A 21,171-nucleotide genomic window follows, 5' to 3' on the forward strand; every position below is an offset into this window, starting at 1 on the left:
AGTGGCGGGGGGAGAAGGGGGGGAGTGGAAATCAGAAGGAAAAAAAAAAAACAACCAACCCCCCAAAAAAACCCAAATCACTGCACCGGCCAGAAAGAGCCTGGAAACTTCATCCCTCTTTTATTGCCCATTTCCCATGCGAGCTCCACGACCTGGGAGCAACGCAGCCAACGGCACCTTCGAGAAGCAGCCTCCCCTTTCTGGGTCTGGCTTGCAGAAGGTGCAGGGTGAGGTCCCCGTCGGGGCGGTCCCCCAGCACCGGGGGGTCGGGGGGGGGCCGAGCCCCTTCCTTCGGGCAGTCCCAGTGGTGCCGCTGGGGCGGCGGGAGCTGCGCTGGACCCTGGGCAGGCGCAGTGCCGTCGGCGACAGCACAGCGCAGCTCCCGGTGCCACTGCTGCTCAGCGTCTCGCCTCGCACGCTGACTCGCCCCAAGCATTGTCCTTGCTCCAAAACCGTCCCCTGGAGCAGCTGCACCGCCACCGCCCGCAGCTCTCGGGGGCCACAGAGGGTTATTCTGCTCAAGAGGAGGAGGAAAAAACAAAAGAAAAGAGAAAGCCCCAAACCCAAATGTAAAGGAGCCTCAGCGCCGGAGGACGAGCTCTCCTCTCTCAAAGCAGCCTGGGGGAACCACGGGCAGAAGAGGTGAACCCAGCCCTGGGCTTGGGGTTTGAGGACCCCTCACCGCTTCCACAGCCACCCTCCCTGGGTGGAGAACTGCTGCAGCACGTTGAAGGCAGACAGCAGGGCCCAGCTCTGCACCACCAGCGCTTTGCCGGGACACAGGCAGCCTGAGCAGAGCCTGGACCTCCCCGAGCACCTCACCGCAGACAGCCAGAGCACACCCAGACACCCAGGCATCCTCCACGTGGAGGCCACTTCCCACCCCGGCTGGCCAACGCAACGGGCTGCCTACCTTCTTCAAGGATGTCAGCAGTTTGATGCTGACGAAGCCCATCTTGTTCTTCTGGACATGTTTCAGGTGAACTCTGCTCATTATAATACCAAAACACACCTCCACCCCCAAAGTTACCCATCTCCAAGGTGCGACCAACCCCCACTGAGCACGCGCTCTGAATTTTCTCTAGCATACACCTTTAAAAGCAAAGCGAGAGAACTTTATACCAATCAAAGGAAAGGTATGTGTGACTAGAGTCACTCAAGCTCCACCGAAAAACTCAGAAAACATAAAAGGGCTTAAGAGAGGAGAAATGTCAGGGAAGACACCATCACAGACAAGTCGGGAGGACATCGCTGACTTCTGGGATCAGTCGATGGGCTGAGCCTCTCTCCCCCCCGCCATAGGGTTGCCTATTGTGTGAGATTTGAACACTCGGCTGTACTGAGTGCTTCCCCGGGAAACTTAGAATTCTTTAGAGTTCTTTTCTTTCATCATTTAACGCGCCTGTAGGCGACTGTATTGTCACCTGCACGTGCTTTGCAGACAGTCTATTTATCACGGGCAATCCAAAAGCACCTGTACCGTTGCTTTAATAAACTGCGCTGCTCATTCATCTAGTCGTGATAATTTGTTAGCGCAACCAAACTCCCTAAGTCTGGTCATTCTCGTGCATTGAACGCAGCTAAGCCAGAGTGCAGTACGCTATTAAGGGCATCCCTCATCGTGATAGTTCAGCACATTGAACGCGACCACCCTTAGAGCGTCGAATTGGACATCACTCAGAAATTAAACCCAGCCGTCCCTAGCCCCTCTGACATCTGAGGATAAGCTGGAACGCAAGGCGGTTTATTTTCTGCCAAACTTCTGGACTCAGTAACGCCACACAGCCCCCGGGGCCGGCGCCCCAAAGGCCTTCCTCCGAAGGATGCTGGGCCGAGGGGCGGCGGGCAGCGCTGCGCACGGGGGGCCCCCTCACACCACCCCCCCGTGTCGCAGTGCCACCACCCGGCAACGCAGCAGTCACAATGCCCCGGGGCACTATAAAAGGGGCAGCCTCCCCTGTCCCACTGCCAGTCTGCCTGGCAGGCGGCCCAGAGACATCCCAGAGGAAGTCTGTGAGGAGCCGCTGGAATTACTTGCCGGGCGCTGAGGGAGGAAGACCGGAGGCTGCACCAGGCTGCTGGAGACGAGAAGAACCACCAAGCCCTGGAGGTGCCCGAGGCCATCAGGCTTTTTTGGATGGAGAGCTGTGGCAAGACCAAGGGAATGCCTTCTTGAGGAGCACTGCAGAGCTTGCCGTCCTCACTCCCTGCGGAACCAGTGGCAGCAGCCGTAAGAAGTGGGATGCAGAGATGTTGCCAGGGCTCCCAGTGCTTTGGAGCACCCGCTGGTGGCCCGAAGGCGTGGGAAGGATTCTTGCCCCCAAGGTCGATCAGGCCGGGGGCACTTGGCCACTCTCGGAAGCCCCGAGGTGGCTCCAGGTTCAGGGAGAACAGGGCTTGGGCATCCCCTGGGGGGCGTGACCAGCCTGCGGGACCAGGAGGCAGGTCTTGCTCACACGTGCTCAGGGAATAGCCGATCGCCAGCTCTGGGGTCAGGAAGGAATTTTCCCCCGGCGCAGATTGGCACTGGGCCCCGGGGGTTTTTTGCCTTCCTCTGCAGCACTGAGCAGGACCACTTGTCAGGGCTCCTCCGGTCCATTTTGGCTAGGTTACTGCCTGCTGCTCGTGCAAGATCTTGGGTAGCAGCCCCAGACTCCTAAAAGGAAGCTACCCTCGAGGTTTTTTCTTTTTTGGAGGAAGCTCTCCCCTTTGGGATCCACCTGTGACTCCTCCCAGGCATCTCCCAGAGCCTTTTGGCCTTTTCATAGCTATCTTTTCTTAGGATCTTAGGTCCGTAAAGCAGAGGCCAAAAGATTCTGGGAGATGCCTGGGAGGAGTCTCGGGTGGATCCCGGAGGAAAGAGCTTCCTCCAAAGGAGAAAAATCATCCGGGGTAGCCTCATTAGACAAGTCTGGGGCTGCTACCTGGGATCTCAGCTCCTTATAAGAAAAGGCCAAAAGACTCTAGGAGACGCCTGGAAGGAGTCACAGGGGGATCCCGGAGGGCAGAGCTTCCTCCAAAAAAGAAAAAAACCTCAAAGGTAGCTTCCTTGGAGGAGTCTGGGGCTTCTACCTGAGACCTTAGGTAGGTAAAGCAGAGGACAGAAGACTCTAGGAGATGCCTGGGAGGAGTCTCAGGTGGCTGTCGGAGTTGAGAGATTTCTCTACAGGAGAAAAAAAATGTCTTGAGCTACTTACTTGGAGGAGTCTGGGGCAGGTAGCTGGGATCTCCGGTCCCGAACGCAGAGGTCAAAACATTCTGGGAGACGCCTGGGAGGAGTCTTGGGTCAATCCTGGAGGAGAGAGCTTCCTGCAAAAGAGAAGAATCATCTTGGGTAGCTTCCCTGGAGGAGTCTGGGGCTGCTACCTGAGATCTTAGGTACGTAAAGCAGAGGCCAAAAGACTCTAGGAGGTGCCTGGGAGGAGTCTCAGGTGGCTGTCGGAGTTGAGAGATTTCTCTACAGGAGAAAAAAAATGTCTTGAGCTACTTACTTGGAGGAGTCTGGGGCAGGTAGCTGGGATCTCCGGTCCCGAACGCAGAGGTCAAAACATTCTGGGAGACGCCTGGGAGGAGTCTTGGGTCAATCCTGGAGGAGAGAGCTTCCTGCAAAAGAGAAGAATCATCTTGGGTAGCTTCCCTGGAGGAGTCTGGGGCTGCTACCTGAGATCTTAGGTACGTAAAGCAGAGGCCAAAAGACTCTAGGAGGTGCCTGGGAGGAGTCTCAGGTGGCTGTCGGAGTTGAGAGATTTCTCTACAGGAGAAAAAAAATGTCTTGAGCTACTTACTTGGAGGAGTCTGGGGCAGGTAGCTGGGATCTCCGGTCCCGAACACAGAGGTCAAAACACTCTGGGAGACGCCTGGGAGGAGTCTTGGGTCAATCCTGGAGGAGAGAGCTTCCTGCAAAAGAGAAGAATCATCTTGGGTAGCTTCCCTGGAGGAGTCTGGGGCTGCTACCTGAGATCTTAGGTACGTAAAGCAGAGGCCAAAAGACTCTAGGAGGTGCCTGGGAGGAGTCTCAGGTGGCTGTCGGAGTTGAGAGATTTCTCTACAGGAGAAAAAAAATGTCTTGAGCTACTTACTTGGAGGAGTCTGGGGCAGGCAGCTGGGATCTCGGGTCCCGAACGCAGAGGTCAAAACACTCTGGGAGATGCCTGGGAGGAGTCTTGGGTCGATCCCAGAGGAGAGAGCTTCCTGCAAAGGAGAAAAATCGTCTTGGGTAGCTTCCTTGGAAGAGTCTGGGGCTGCTACCTGAGGCATTAGGTAGTTAGAGCAGAGGCTAAAAGACTCTGGGAGATGCCTGGGAGGAGTCTCGGGTGCATCCCGAAGAGGAGAGCTTCCTCCAAAGGAGCAAAATCATCTTGGGTAGCGGCCTTGACAAAATCTGGGGCTGGGCATCCCCTGGGAGGCGTGACCAGCCTGCGGGACCAGGAGGCAGGTCTTGCTCACGTGCTCAGGGAATAGCCGATCGCCAGCTCTGGGGTCAGGAAGGAATTTTCCCCCGGCGCAGATTGGCACTGGGCCCCGGGGGTTTTTTGCCTTCCTCTGCAGCACTGAGCAGGACCACTTGCCAGGGCTCCTCCGGTCCATTTTGGCTAGGTTACTGCCTGCTGCTCGTGCACCACGAAGATGGCCTCTCGTGCCCTGCAGCTAGGGGGAGGAAGGCTTTTTTTCCCCCACGGTGGGCTAGCAAGTGTCCCCGGGGGTTTTTTGCCTTCCTCTGCAGCACTGAGCACGGCCCCTCGCCAGGGCTCCTTTGGGCCGTTGTGGCTAGGTGCCCGCTGCTCGTGCTCCACGAAGGTGGCCCTCGTGCCCCGCATCCGGGGGGAGGAAGCTTTCGGACTCCCAGGCCGGGCTCCAAGGGATGCTCCCGGGGGTTGCTTCTTGTCCTCTGTAGCACTGAGCACAGCCCCTTGTCAGGGCTCCTCTGGGCCCTTTCGCCTAGCTCCCTGCCTGCTGCTCTTGCACCTCCAAGGCACCGCTCGTGCCCTGCCTCTCTCGGGCTCTCTTGCCCAGTGCAAGTCTGGAGCGGGAGCGGGAGCGAGCTCTGCTCTTCCCTTAGCTCCATTTCCCCAGGGCTTATGGCTTGGGCAAAACAGCCTGTGCTTGGAAGGGCTCCAGGCTTGCTGCCCCATCACGAGCTGCCACTTTTCACCTCTCCCTGCACGCAAATCAAGCGCAGGGCCGGCACGAGAGCGCCTTTTGTGCATCGTTGGCCAAGAAGCACAGCGGCGGAGCAAGTTGCCGAACGCAAAAATACGCTTTTCACCTCTACCTGTCATACTTTGGAAAATACCCCACGGTACCACACACCTCCTCCTCCTCCTCCTTCTTCTTCTTTTGTGTGTGGTCGGTCCTGATCCTCATTCTGCACGTTCTCACTCTTCAGGAAACAGGGACTGCTTGGCCTGTATTCCTCCTGCTACTTTCTGTAGCTCTGGGACTTGCCTTTGCCAGGATGCAAAGGATGTTTTCTCAAGCTCAACTGAAGAATGCATCAGCCTGCTCCTGGCTACACAGGCACATTGTGTTAAGGCTTGTGAGCATCAGCTCTGAAACAGACTCAGAAAAATAAAAATAATAGCCTGTTTCCACTTGCAACCTTTGTGTTATGTGTCCTTCAAAGTGGTTCTGGAGCTGAAACCCCCCTGGCGTTTCAGGCAAATAACAGTCTCGTTGGTATTTGACTCATGGTGAGCACAGGGAACAGAGCAGAGTAGAACAGAACAGAATAGAATGGAATAGTTCAGCTGGAAGGAACCTACAACCATCATCTAGTCCAATTACCTGACCATTTCAGGGCTGACCAAAAGTTCAAGCATGGTATTAAGGGCATTGTCCAAATGCCTCTTCAACACTGACAGGCACGGGGCATCCACCACCTCTCCAGGAAGCCTGTTTCAGGGTGTGACCACCCTCTTGGCAAAGAAATGTCTCCTCATGTCAAGTCCGAACCTCCCCTGACAGCGTGGTAGCAAGTGTCCCTTGGTGCCTTGGTAAGGAACGGTGAGGAAACCGTGCATGCTCTCTACATCTCTGCAGAGTTCCTGCAGAGGGAACCAAACCCCTGTCTTTCACCTCTGGCATCACCACAACCAAAGGAATGTCTGTGGCCTACATGCCCTTATTTACATAGTCTGAAGGTACAGATCCATTTTGGCACCAACGCACAAAATGGCAAGGAGACTACCTCTCTTAATCTCTCAGTACTCAAAATACTAAATCCTAAAGGAAAAGGAGACTTGCCAGGGTTTGAGGCAAGATCCGAACATCTTCCCACAAACCGAGGTAGGCAAAGAACTCTCAGAAAGGTTCAAGTCACAGGTGAGCTGTGGAAGTTTCACCCATGGCTGAAGCGCCTTTGCTATCCCGTATAAACACGGCCAACGCGTGTGTTTAATAGAAAGGCTGTGCAGCTGGGTTTCAGTGGGACAAGGGGATGTGACAGCAATAGCAGCAATGGGCTATTTTGACAGTTTGGAAGAGCTGTCTGTCCTTTGCCTGGCTGGGCTTTGGTCACGGATCCAAATGGTCCACGTCTGAATACGACCAACCTTTCCTTCCACCACACCGGGGTCACCTCCGCGCACTTGTTTCTCAAAGCCTGGCTTACTTCCGTGGCGGGCTCTTGGCACCCACCATCCCAACCTATGGCTCTGGTTACACTTTGGCTTGCCTCCAGGCTGCGGCTGCCGAAATCACCCCCCTTACGCCCCACGAAAAGGGGTTGTGTCCAGCCACATCAAGTCCCTGCTCCTCCTGGCTGCGGGGCTGCATAGGCTTTAGCTCTGGCGCAGAGAGGGGACGGCTAATAGGGGCGGTCTCTGCGCTGCACGCTTGGTTCCTGCCATGGCCCGAGAGAAGAGGAACAGCACCAGGCTTCTCCTTGCGAGCCGAGTGGCAGAGCAGGCGCCAGGGACACCCAGCAGCTGGGCCCAGGGCATGGCCGCCAAGGGCAGGGAGAGACCCCCGGGCCTCCTGGGCACAGTGACAGCCCGTGGAATGATTGCTGGAGGTGACTTGTCGGTATGACACACGTCCCCCCGCCGCCCCTGAAGGGAAGGTGAACCTCCAGGGAGCAACACAGTGCACACATCAAGAATCGGTTCCGCGGTAGCTCCCTAAGGAACATAGTCTAAGCAAGTCAACTGAAATAGTTTCATCTTCTCTCCCTTTTAGAAAATATATTGTACCTTCTCAAAGAGGAAATGAGTTAAGAGAAGAGCCTGTACTACTTTCAAATGTCTGCACATTGCTGTGAAACTGTGCAAAAATGTAGCACTGAATACATAGGCTTTATCGAGATTATTAGTATTGACATACAGTGAAGAGGCAGGCAAATTCAGCTTTCACTTCCAGTGTTCCCTGTGGGACTATAAAGTCAGAGAACCCCCTGGTAGTTCCGCAGTACCTTCTTCTCCTTTAGTCCCAATGATGCAAACCCAGTTTTGTATTCAGGAAGAAGTTCATGAAGAACCAAAGTCAATTCACTCAAATAGTAATTGTCCTGAGTGATTCATTAAATAACTTGACTCAAGAAAAATTATCCAAGTCTTTATAACATACGTAACCTAAAAGTGTACCCAAGAAAAGAAGAAATAATGCAATCTGAGGAAAAACAAAGGAGGTTTTATCTCTATCATCTATCAGCTATTAGCAAGCTGATAGAGGCAGGCACGCCCTTGAGTTAATCTCCTCCCAGGAGTCACAGTTGCACCGGGCTAAGTATTCACAAGCACACTCATAGCAGAACATTTTCCAATAAAGATTACTTGCCTATCAACTCAGGCCAAGGAAATATCCTAGAGACAAGCTGCCCTCTGGCCACTACTGCCTAAACCTATCTCCTACTTTGTTCCTGCTCACGCGGCATCATGGCAACAAGTATGGCAGGAAGATAGAAAAGGTGTCCTGACATCTCCATCATCCAGAATGGTTTTCATTACAGGAAAATGACAGTGCTCATCAGCACCTCCTCCCCACCTGCGCCACCTCTCTCTCTCACCTAAAAGCTAGCAAAAATCTAACCCAAAGAAAACACAAACAATCCTCTACAGATGCGGTCTGCACAGTGGTCTTGAGAGAAGAAGCACGAGCCAAAGGGAGAAAGGAAACTAGTAAATAGCGGAGAGATGACACCTTCCCCCATGACACCAGCGCACACGTTAGAAGTCAGTATTGCCTTCTGTATCTATACAGGCCATGAAAGCAGAGGACTGGAATGACACAGGACAAAGGGGCACGTTGGGATGTGCTGTCACCGTGGCAGCACAGGCACAGCAAGCCGTCACCAGAAACACCTTCACAGCCAGCTTCAGTTTCCTTCTTCCAGCCACAGTCAGCAAGGTTTCTGTTTGCAGACTGCTTCTCATTGAGTCACTGTGGAGGAAGGAAAAACACCTCCCTTTATTTACTCCTTAACTGATGTGGTACTCCCCGCAGCTTTTACACTGCACATGGCAATCACCTGATGGGAGACAAGCACCTACACACCCTTCACCCTAAGCACTCCCCTGAAGAGCCCATAGCCGAGATCAAATCGGTCCTGCGTGCTTGTCTAGAGGCACGACCCATCTGCAGCTATTCTTTGAGCAACGCCAGGGCAGCTCTGGCTTCATCTTCAACCACCCATTTGGTAGCTGAGGCCAGAAGTAGCCGGCGACAGCAAGCTCCCACGGGCCTCCCCGTCCTCAGACTGAAAACCCCACCTCCAGGCCCCAACGACCTCCCTCGGTGGCCCTACAGTGGACTCCTCCTGTCACCCCTGCGCAGCAGCCCGGAGGACGCCAGGCCCTCTCCTCCCCTCTGCCCCTCTCTGCTGCTGTCAGGTGCGGGGACAACGCCACTTGCAGGGAGCCGAGCGGTTGGAGGCCAACGGAGACTCCCCGACCCTCCCGGGACACTGCGGCCACTGTCCTGTTGAGGGGACTCCGGGCCTGGCACGAGGAGGGGGCTGGAGCCCAGGACACACAAGGGCAGCTGGAGGGCAGTCCCGGCGCCCGAGGGGCAGCCTTTCTCTCTGGCAAGCAAAATGGCCACCCGGAATGGGGCAACATGGGCCACCATACCAGCCACAGCAACTTCCAGTGGTGACGTCACCAGCCTTCCGTTACACAAGCTGGCACCCCTGCGGCCGGCCCACAGCTCGCTCTGCAGCTAGAGACTCTGACACCAAGCGTGCTTGGTAGAGGAGGACCCGGCGAAGCGAGGCGAGAACCCACGGTCAGTGGGAAGAGACAGAAGAGGTTCTTGGAGCCACTGAGGATGCCTCCACAGCCCAAAAAAACGCAAGCAGGCTGGTGGGAGGAGCAACACCTACCTACGGCAGGCGAGTCGAGTCCACGGAGGTCGACCCGCCACAGAATGGCGACGAGCCCGTGGAGGTGGATCCACCTCAAGAGCAGGAAGAATCAGTGGAGGTGGATCCACCTCAAGAGCAGGAAGAAGCAATGGAGCTACATCCACCTTGCGCAGGGCTGACGGGGCACTACACCACCGTGCCCGGGGTTCCTCCGGCACCATGGTGCCCAAAGCGCCGCAGGACCACCGGGGGCTCTCAGGGACCCTCTAAACAGCCAGCTCCCAACAAGCGGCACCACCCCCGCAGCCGACGCCAGCCATAAGTGGGCCATCCACAGCCACATGCGTCCGCTCGGCAGGCTTATCAGGAAGATCACCCAGCTTCACAGCCGCAGACGAGCCCTGCTTTCCCACCCTTGCCCCTCATCGAGGGGGGCCATCTCCTCCGCCCTCAGCCCTGGGGAAGAGGTGAGCAGAAGGGCTGCCATCTTCTGGCCGGCAGCACCACACCACCAGGACGAATCCCTTGGAGCCCACTGGAGACTGCTGGACACCACCGGAGACCGTCAGAGACCACTGGAGATGAACAGAGACCAGCGGGGACCATCGGAGACAGCTGGAGGTCGCCAGAGGCCACCAGACACCGCTGGACATCACCAGACGCCGCCAGACACCACTCTTGGACTCCCCTGGAGCGCCACCCAGGTTACTGGGGCCTGAAGGTGGCATTTTGCCACTCTGAGGATATCAAAGCCACTGGGGGGTGGCTGCCCTCAGCTAGCTCTTGCCTCAGCTACCGAATGTGTGGGTGAAGATGAAGCCAGACCCACCCGGGCAGTGCGCAGAGTATAGCAACAGGTCATCAAAGAAGGTAGATGCCCCATCCCTGGAAACATTCAAGATGGAGAGACAGCTCTTTAGAGAAGCACAAGCCTCGAGCTCTGGTGGGAAGAACTTTTGGCAAGATTGGGCAATAAACAATTAAAAACACCAATAAGAAAACAATAAAACCCAAGCAGAAAACAATAAAACCCAATCAAACCCACTTTAAAAAAACAAAAAACGCTCTCCTCTCTTATTTGGCACTTTTGAGACTCCATGCGGACTCCCGTGTCCCGTTCTGGTCTCCCCAGGACAGAAAGACACTGACAAACGCGGTGCGGGCCCAGCTCAGCGCCTTCGAGATGGTGAGGGGCCGGGGCACATGGCACACCAGGGCAGGCGGAAGGAACTGCCACTGTGCAGCGGGGAGAAGAGAAGGCTCAGGGCTGGGTCTGACTGCTCATCTTCCACAACACTGCAAAGCAATTGCTTTCCTGACCCAATACCACATAGACAACCATCCTGTTTATCTCCCACACGCACTTCACTATTGCTAGTTTTGGAATCCAGAACAGCAAAGGCCTTGTGTAATCAATCAATAAATAAATAAAAATAGAGCGAGCTTGATTACCCCCAGCTTGCATCCCTACTCTCTTTCGTAGGATACAAGCCACGGGCTCATCTCTCCTACCTGCTTCCTGAATCTGCTTGATCAGACAAGAAGTATGAGAGCGTTCAAATGCGAGCGGTGTTTGCCAACATGCAGGGAAGCGGCATCCCACCCCTAGTTCATGAGACAGGGGAGAAAAAAGCTTCATCTCAATGGTAGGAATGAAACATGGAAGTGGAGCTTTGCTGTGATGTCGGGGCATGCAACGAGTCTACGGAATTCCTGACAGTTCGAGAACAGCGCGACCTTGAGCAGCTTGTAGTATATCCTTGAAGAGTCTGGAAAGATCCGAGAAGACCAGTACAAAAACAAGATAGTGATAAGAAGAACCGTCCTAACGAACTCACCAATCATGAATTGTTAGTTACTAACCAAACCAATCATATACTAACACATACTCTAAAGAAGGGTCTAAAAAGCTGTGTTAGAACAATAAAGTAGCCATTTTGCATGATCTATTACTTGTCGTGTCCGTCTCCACTGCGACACCGTGAAAACCAGTTCTGCAGGAAAAAATACCTCTGGGAGCTCCTGAGCTCCTCTGGCTTTAAGGGCTTAAACCCACAGCCAGCAGGGAGCAAGCCATGCTGTCAGCTACTTTTCTACACCTTGGTTTCTAATACACAGCACTGTCTGCTTCGCTCCCTCGTGGAGCCATGGAGCAGACTGGCAGGTGTCCAGCACAGGTTACTGGAGCCCAGGGCTTGCAGCAAACCAGGGAACACACAAAACTGACAGTGCTGGTGCACCTCAAGGACTTCACATCCAGTTTGCTCTGTACATAAGTTAAAACATTGGGGCGGTTTGGTTTGGTTTATGTTGGTTTGTTTGGGCTTTTTTTTTCTTTTTATCTGCTACATCATCTCTCTCCCTCTTAGAGCAAAAAAAATGCAAACTATTCCATCACTTACTCATGTATTTTCATGCCCTTCCAGTACTCTCTTTTTTAACACTTGCCTAGCAGTCTGGGTCAGGTCTTGAGACGGACAGGGCCTGACTCCTTCCAAATATGTCTCTAGTAAACCTTGCGATTCACAGGGACACTCTACATTCAGCACAGGAGGCACTGGAGCATGTTACTCCTCAGGGAAGAGCATCCAGGTTGGGCTTCAGAATTGAAAGCAACATGACTGTGGCAATCGAGGGACCGCAGAAAGGCAGATTGTATGCGCAAGAGGTTGTCCCCGAGCGCAAGCCAGTTCAGCTGGTTTTGCTGTAGAGCCTGGATGGAGATCAGCACCTCCAGAGCATAGCTCTCCTCACCTTCAGGTAAGTGGAATGAATTGTCCTTTGGAGGTACTGCCTTGCTCCCTTAAGTAAGAAGAAAGCGTAGACAATTTGCTTCTTCACGCGAGGTGAAATGAATTCCAACCAAAGCCAGTTGGCACAATCACCCAGGAGATCTGTGGCAGAGTGAAAAACTGAGCTTGGGTTTCTCATTCATCCTCTTTGAGATCACTGTTTGGGGCAACAAAAATACAGTCACGCAAAGGTGGTCGCTACTGTGAATCTTATGGCTCTGCTAGGGCTTTAGAACGGGGTTTCTTGCAGGTCCCCTCAAACAAAGATCCCTTGTGGACTCACAGTCTTTTTTATAGACCTGGCTGTGCTGCTTGGCTGACTCATTAGGGATTTTAATATTTCTCCTTACACTTCCAGATGTTTTCTCTCATGGTAGAATATGCATTTCCCTAAGAGCAGAGGCCAGGAGGCCAGGGAGTCATCACATTCTCACACCTAGAACCTACCACTGAGAAAAAGTTACTAGTTACCAAACTGGAAAATAAATTCTAAGATAACTTGCCCATGCCTTTTAGTAACCCCTGCAGAATTAGGGAAAGGAACAATTAGGTGGAGAGAGCAGGCTGTCAGGGAACAGGGTCAGGAAAAGCAATTGGAGAAGAGGGAAACCTGAAGGGAATTTCATGGTTTATTACTGTCATATGCTCAATAATAACTCATCCTGTGGCCAATGTCACAGCTTTGGTTTTATTTTTTTTCTAACCAATGTCCCGCAGATGATTCACGTGTAAACATGGTATCTGGCACAGTCCCACGGGCAAGCAGTTTTACGGTATCTTTGCTACTGATGGCTGAGAGAGACTCTGGCTGACTTTACATTTAGATACTTCCAAGCCTTGCATTGATCCATCTGGCAAATATCTTCATTTCCTCTTTACCATAATTACTTCACGGTTTTACCTTTCTTGCCTCAGAGAACATTACATCATTTTGTCCGATACTTTGTTAGATGTGCCTTTGCTCCAAATCAGTGTCCACCTTAGAGCTGTACCCTAGCGAAGGACTCACACCCCCTTGCACTCATGGGAAAGGGACAGGAAAAAGGCCATTTTAGATCACTCAGTCCCTATGCTAGGAACCAACACTAACATCTCCTGCAGTGAGCTATTTTGCTCATTTTGTCCAGTTGAAGTCTCAGTACTTTATTCTTATGGAAATGAATAGGAAAAATGCTACATTTGAGGAAACGTTTTCAATGGCTGATTCTCACTAAGGGTATAACGCTCAGAATATGCATGTGCCCATCCTGAATGCATAGAAACAAACTTCTACAAGAAAAGGCTGTGACTATGCAACCGTGCACACGCTATTATGTACCAAAGGCGGCTCTGGCCAAATTTGTCCTCAGTCAAAAAGCATTCAAGCTTTCTCACCACAGTCTTGAAAGGAGTAACACTGATTGACAAAGAGGGCTCAGAACTATCTGAGGGACAAACCCCAAGCAGCTTTACTGACAAAGTCAGTATTGCATTCAACAAAGCATTCCCAAAGCTCTACTCCAATACAGGCTTAAGGAGCTAAACATTTTCCAGATGTCTTTTTAATCCTGTACTTGATGGTAAAGGGCTTGCACTAAACATACTCTTTACAATGCTCGTTGTAAATCGTACAAGAAAAAAAATACAGGTACCAGTGTAAAATGCAGCTCAGTCAAGCCATGGTCCTCCTAGCACACGTGCAGATCTACTTGCCTTAGGCAATGTCTTATCACAGACTGCCTGAGCAACCTTGCACCAAATGCTTTGAAAGCCCGTGCCTCGGTTTCCTCACTTGGGGCTGTAAGGTAACAATACTGCCCTGTTGCACAAGCCTCTCTGCATTTGGGAAGTGGCACAGAGACCACTGCTACTGGAAACCTTGCAAAACTCAAGACTATTGGCTCTAGGAATACTGCTGGTTTGCATTAGCAAAGTATTTATTAATAACCACTGTCACGGCAATCAAATACTGTCCACAGCAGCTTCCGTGGTTCTCCACAAACAATGACAAGCCCTCACAAAACTTCTCTCTTAATCCAAGGGCCAGACTGCCTGCTCTGGTGACTCAGTTTCTTACTGTTTCTGCCTTCAAGAGCTGCAGCACTGATTAGATTGCTTGGAGCAGCCCATGTTCAGCAGTTTAATGGGTACCAGCCCAGACAGACTAATGGATCTGGAGACCAGGAAACAGCAGGAAGGTGAGCCGAGTGGAGAATATTGAGGCTTTTAAGGCAGAAAAGTAGCAGCTAGACATGGGGTAGCTGACTCACAGAGCCTTGGTGGAGACAGTTCTCCTCGCTGATCATCCTCAGTCATTCATCACACTGCGACACGCCCATGAAAAGTGGTCACTTCTAGAAACAACTTGTAAAATGCAAAGCAGAGCTGGAAAGGGCTCCTGGCGCTCAGGGCCAGACACACAGCCAGGTGAATTATTGTAGAGGCTGAGCTCACAGGCTTTTCCTTCTCCTAAAGAAGTGGGTTTCCATTCCTGATGCCTCGTATCACCACCTTGGAGATGTCAGTGCCTCAGGGAAACCAAATGTCCTTGCTCCATCCAGCATGACCCATCTTGCTGGCTCTGAGAGGTCCAGACAAGGAATACCTGCTGCTCCTTCTCAAAACCACCAGACCCTAATAAACAAGGTCTGCCACGGAGAAAAAGGTCTTGGATTCAGTCCTGTGCAGGTTTTTAGCCCCCTCCATCCTGCAGATGTTTCTGCTGGCTTCATGCCCCCACCATGGGAGTTCACCTAATGTTGCCAGTGCTGCAGTCTCCTACTGCCTTGCTGCAGGTTCCTTCAGTGGAAAGCAGCTGAGGCTTGGGACAAGAGCTAGCGAGTAGTTTGCATCTAGTAGTAGTTTGCATCTCATACAGTGTCCTCAGACCTTTAAAATGCACAGGAAGAGGTTCAGCAGATCATACGTTTGTCCCAGTCCTTTAGCTGCTTTGAACTTCACTAAAGGAAGCCATTAAGGAAGTCATACCGACCAACTGAAATTTCTGCTCTGCCCTCTGGTCAGTCCCCTGTTTTGAAATTATACCAACATTTCTTGATGTATGACAGCCTACAAGCATTTTTTAATACTGAATTGTAAATAATGCCAAGCCAAAAATTCAGAGCTAGAAACGTCAGTTTGTCTCTTTCAAACGTCCTCCCGGCTTGCCTAAGTACTGGAGCAATCTCAAGCAAACATGTGATGCCTCAGACCACGTCTTTGTTGTGTTAGTTTGGCAAGTTGGCTAGGGAAGATGGCGCTGAGATGCAACACAGATCTGTGTTGTATTATACCATCACGACCTCATAGAAAGACACAGAAAAGGAGGTACAGGCGACTGTGGGTGTAGCTTTGACCAGCTAGACAACAACTAAGGCATGAGTTCACTTCTACAAAGTAACAACATGTCATTTAAAAGTGCCTACCGGAGTAAAGTTTTCCTTTCTTGCATTTTCATCACTATTATATTTAGCAGACTATACCACAAGGTAGGCTTCAAAACTGAGACCCTTTGGGTTTAAAAGGATAAATTTACACAAAGGGTTTTTGTACTGTCATCTCAGGAATGGATCCAGATTCCTCCACCCATTCTTCCAGCATTCATGTCCCACAGGCAGAAAACACCTATCATTACCACTCTACTGTTAATGTAGCAAGTGACACCCAAGTAAAAAGGAAGACGCTAACTCAGGTATGTGGGAATATTTCTAATTTTAGCAAATTCACTCTGCCTATCGGAAAATCAACCCCGGAATTTCAGTTGCGCACAGCGTTCTTTATCTCCTTCCGTTCGTTCATGCTAACATTAACAGGCTGTATTTAAGAGAAAAGCTATTAACTTAGACAAATCTTTAAGTTGACAGCTTACTTAGCTGTATTTAGGAATACATGAACTAAGCTACAACCATGCTGTTTTAGAAGAAGGTACCTTTCATCTTCCTGGGTAAAAAAAACATTATATACGAAGACATTCTATGTAAATTTTATTTAATGGATATATCATTTCAGCATTTTTTTTAATATAATGACACCATTTCTTCAGCTAGAGAAAACAGGGAATTGCAGAACTACAAGAAATGGATTCCTGAGGATGACAGGGAGGTAAGTATTTTGTTAGCGAGTTATTGATGGTTTTATTTGCTTTTTTCTTATTTAATCTAGTGATGACTTTCCCCTTTGCCTGTTCTCCGCCAGGATTCACTCTAACAGCTGGTGACCAGGCAATCACACTCACTCAGTAAGCTATCAAATACCAGGGGTCTTCGTTTGCATAGCCATGTTAATCTGGTGTTCACAGCACATCCTTCGGTTCACTTTTAATAAATAAATCCCACAAAGAAAATAGCAGAGGGGAAGGAAGGTTGCTGTGCTGCTTTCCAAAGCAAGCAGTAGCTCAAGCAGCCTCAGAAGGGATGGTTCTGCCCCCTCTACTGAACAGAACAGCATCCTCCTGCGTGAGCACTACTGCTGCTTTCACGAATAGGCCCTCTGAAATAAGGTGCTCAGTGTAAGGGTGAAGAAATCAAGCCCCAAATCAGTTTACTGCTGGGCCAGTTCCTGGCTTTGCATTTCCCACGACAGTCAAAAGGAAAATGCATTCCTGCACTCTAGAGACAACAGTTTTGATTTTCAGGCAAACTTTTTTCTCCTGTACCACCAGACCCTGGAGCCTCATGCATGGTTAGACTTTTTCTAACCTTGACGCATCACTGCTATTGCAAAAGCTCCAACAAATTCCTTTTGCTCTCTGTTCAAGGAAAGCTTCACCAATCTCCAGGAGAAGAAAACAGCAGCCCCAGTTTAAATCCAGCCTGCGCTTTCTCTGCGCAGACAGTATGAAAGAAAAAACAAGAGGTGAAATGTAAGCCCAAGTACCGCTGGTTTCCTAACCGACTAAAAGCACGAAGACCCCACCCTTGAAACAACACAGTAAATGACCCTGTGACAACAAGCACAATCCCACAGAGGTCACCATATGCAGAAAACACATCCTTCTTTCCCCAGCACCTTTTCCCTTGGCCCCCTCCAAACGCTGCCCGTGCGGGCTCCAGCTGTCTCCTACCTCTGAAGCACCTTCTGCCACAGCAGCAATGTTCTTCTGCAGAGTTCGACACCTCTGTCACCCCAACCTTAATCACAGGATAAATAAAGGGCCTGACAAAGTCTACAATGGGTCCATCTTTCTCAGCCTTGTCCTCTTTTTTAAGCTGCGGGGCTCTTTTCTGAATGACATTTTTCTAAGTACAGCTGGTAGATGAGTGTTGGAAATCGGTGCCAGGAGCTGGGGCTGGAAGAGAAGACAGGATTTTTGAGCTGGAAGGTGCGGGGGCCTGGGAGGCGGCAGAAGAGGGGCTCTGCAGCAGGGCGAGGGGCTCTGCAGCGAGGGGCTGCCAAACAGGGCGAGGCGCAAAGACGCCTGCGATGACGACTCACTGGGCAAGTCTGTATTAGCGACTATAGTCTCTGTTATCACTCCCCTTCCACCTTCTGGAAGGAGCGGGGCGGGAAGATTCTCCCTGTGGGAAGCAGTCTGGGACAGGACGTGGGGGAGACGTGGGGTTTGCAGAAGGGCTCTGAGCGAGCAGCAGAGGCTGCCGAGGCAGTGGTGCATCAGGAGCTCGCGGCAACAGGGGCAAGGCCTTGCCCTCCGTGCTGTGCCCCCACACTTACATCTGGACACCTGTGGCCAGGGCTACACTTGGGGCTGGAGTACGCAGGCAGGAGCCCTGCTGCCACCTCACCCCCTGCTTACACACCTACCCCACGCACAGCACTGCTGCCTCCTTCTCCTTACCAAGGAAGCAACAGCCATAAGCTACCTCTCCAGCACGTGCAAGCAGGGCAGTACACTTTGAGACGCGTTGCCTCTAAAAACATCCCAGACAAAACAGATGCCACGAGCGACAGTGTACTCTCTGCCTCCAAAGAAGCAGGGTACTGCTGAGACTGTCCACTGCACACAGAGAGAGCGCTTTCCACCAGCCGTACCAACACACCCTCACCAGGTATTGCCTGTTGATTAATTACTTGCACTAGCAGATCTTCCCCACTGTCGACTTTCGGAATGTTGGGCCATTATGGGACTTGGATTCCTCCCATTACGAGGCAACAGCATCTTTTTAAAGAAATAAAAAGAGCACTGCTAAATGGGTACAACTACCTCTTATATTACTAGAGTTACCACAGAACGCATCGTTGGTAGAATTCCACTCAGTCTGGTCGACTTACTCTGCCGATGATTTTTTGAGCCCTTACATCTTACCAGTTTGCTGAAAAGGCAGGGGGTTTTTTGGACAAAAGCCCAAATAAAATACTTCGCAGTCCATGTAATTCTCGGCCTTCCTATGTTCCTATATGTCTCCTTCTCTAAAGCGGATAAATAAATCATGCATTTGGTTTTCAAGTAATGCTATCAAATGCCAGACAGACATCATCTAACCCAAGAACCCATTAACTGACCCAAGCTTTGCTCCCCACGAGACCAAATGTTTTAACAGACTCAAGATTGAAATGCATTTTATCAAAACCGTAACATACAAACCTATGTATATATCTCATCCCTTCTGCTCTGAACAGGACCAGGGAAAAACTGAAAAAACTTAATTCCAAGAACTTACTCCAGAGCTGTCTTGTGGCTCAACAGGCTGATTCACAGGTCAAAGAAACTCGCAACGAAATCGCACCAGAGCTACTTTCATTCTCCGTTTCCCAAGAAAGAGTATTGCAGTTATGTTTGCCAATATTCACCGTTTACACCAATTAACCAAACTTCCCTATTATTTATAACTTCTTGGGGTACGGTTTCATCGCTTTTACACATATGCCCCTCTGCCTCGCACTAGAACCATGGATCCTACTTGAGGGTGCTCACAGAGTACAGTACGATTTCGCCTTAGTACACTTAGAAATATCTTTGTGAATGATATTTCACAGCATGCTCTTGCACGTCCCCTTCAGTTAGCAAAACATCATTGATACGCTCTACGTATCTGTATTCCTAAAGTTGTCCTCTTTATGTAAAACTGATTTTAAGTCAAGCTGTTATGCAGCTGTTCCATAATTAAATTGCATACCATAAAAGCTGATGTAGAAAGTATTACCACGTTGCAGAAAGTAAATATTCATAGATTAAGCTTGTTCTCCTTAGCTTGAGAAACTAGGCAAGTTAGAGATCAGGACTTCTAAAATTAATCAAAACCTTGGCAGATGTATTAACAAAAATAAAGCTCAGTGTTTCAAAGAAAATAAAAAGAGTCTGCTTCAGTTCAAGCTCTGCTAAAATTACCTGATGGATAGGTGCCTAACGTGCATCCTGTGCCAGACACCCTGTATGCACAGAGACCTTTCTTATACACTTTCTTAATTACCTGCATTGCTTATCAATATTCACTCGTTCATACAGGCATACTCATTTAAAGCAACTTATCTTAGTAGGGCTATTTTCATCACAGCTTGCTTTGAATACCGTCTCATTGGCAACATCAACTGGTCAACCCTTAGGTATACATAGGATTCCCACAGGTACCCGCACATACAGAATCTGGCATTCCTGAGACAATGCCTGTGCAAAGGCTAACGAGGTGGGTAAAACAGTCTCATTTGCTGCATCCAGGATGGGTGCTGCATCCTCTATCCACAGCGTAGACAAACACAGGACTAAGATGCACGCGATACAGTGAATTTACTGGGTGAGAAGGGAGAAAGCGGAAGAGGATTTGCCTTCTGAAACTGGACAGTACTCTTCTCAAGAGCAAGAGCTGCCGCTTTTATTAACTGTTTTCAAAAATCTGCAGCTAAGAGGACTCCTTTGAGCTGAGTACTTAACAGTCCTTCTCCACTTGGACATACTTGACAAATACAAGTGTCTTGCCCCTTAGGGTGTGTTTTGGCTTGATGGGGGATTTGTTTGTTTCTCCAGAAGAAATTACCAGGGAGTAGTAAATGTCAGCAGCTCTTCAAGTATGCTTGTGTGTTTCTGCATGGTTTGTAGCCCTGCCTCCAAAGGAAAAACACATGCACACAGTTTAGCATTGAAAATACTTCACACTGTACTGATGGCTTTTTTTCTTCTGAATCTCAGTTCGTAATTGTTGGAAGCAAGTTTTCTAGTCATAAACTTAGCTGAGCTATTGGAAAAACCTGCTGTATATTATCTTTACACTGCTATCCACCAGCATGGAACTTACTGTCCTGTAACTACATACCTCAGATTATAAAATACATATGCATGTGTTCATTTCACATGATCGGTTATTTATGTCATAGCTGAAGAAACATATCTCAACATGAGAAAACAAGGATACACCTACTCACTCAACTGCAAGTTGTAAGCTTCACTGCAACACACCTTATAGTTTTAGTTTCTTTCCAGAGGTGAAGATGACAACAGAAAGGCTAGAGTCCAATGCTGTTTTCACCTACCCTGAATGTTATTTCAAGTTATTGCTCTGTGATTAATACAAAGCTTACACAGTGATACGGCTTGAAAGGCTGACCACCTTTCACGCACTCTGCAGAGTGTGAGGTTTTGTACATGAATCATAGAGAAATGGGAATCAGCCCAGGTAGATCAGCGATTTGTCTGTCACACGTACAACAAAGTGTTAAGAGGTTAATCTGCAATTTGTTTCATTTTTATCCTTACATCTCCACCACTGGTAAGCCAGTTGGGTGAGATCCTTCATTTCTGTAATTCCAACTGTTTTACACTCTACTCAATATTTCCATCTCTAAACATGGGCCCACTCAAAACAAACAACTGATTTCAGGTTTTAAAAACACTTTTTTAGTTTTAAAACATCTCTAAGTTTTACAGCAGTCCAGTTGTATGTGCAACTCCAAAACATCCCTCGCCTGTAAATCCACCAGTCTGATGCTCATTTACATCACAGGTCTTTCACCGAGCGCAATGTTCCTGAGGTGGGCACAATGCGATATGTGCCAGTGTAGACTCTTTTCCATTACCAGGGAAGGTAAAAAGATGCTTTAATATCACTGAAAATTCAGGCTGGATGGAAAAACACACAAGTAGAAAATGCCGATTTCAAAAATGCCAAGGCATATCCTTTCATTGCCCACATGGAAAAAAACCCATAGACCAGG

At 50.0% G+C, this 21,171-nt stretch overlaps 2 long non-coding RNA genes across 2 annotated transcripts in view; one reads left to right on the forward strand and one right to left on the reverse strand.

Annotated features, from left to right (window-relative positions):
• The window catches only part of LOC138684122 (uncharacterized), a 108,181-nt gene that overhangs the window by 37,619 nt on the left and 49,391 nt on the right, over positions 1 to 21,171 (forward strand). The gene's annotated exons all lie outside the window — the stretch shown is intronic.
• Positions 3,064 to 3,894, reverse strand: LOC138684121 (uncharacterized). Its single transcript, XR_011323539.1, has 3 exons — positions 3,786 to 3,894; positions 3,492 to 3,603; positions 3,064 to 3,309 (listed from the first exon to the last, which is right to left on the reverse strand). It is a non-coding gene; the product is annotated as an uncharacterized lncRNA (long non-coding RNA).

Source organism: Haliaeetus albicilla, unplaced genomic scaffold (genome assembly GCF_947461875.1).
Source record: "Haliaeetus albicilla unplaced genomic scaffold, bHalAlb1.1 scaffold_131, whole genome shotgun sequence".
NCBI classification, from domain to species: domain Eukaryota; kingdom Metazoa; phylum Chordata; class Aves; order Accipitriformes; family Accipitridae; genus Haliaeetus; species Haliaeetus albicilla.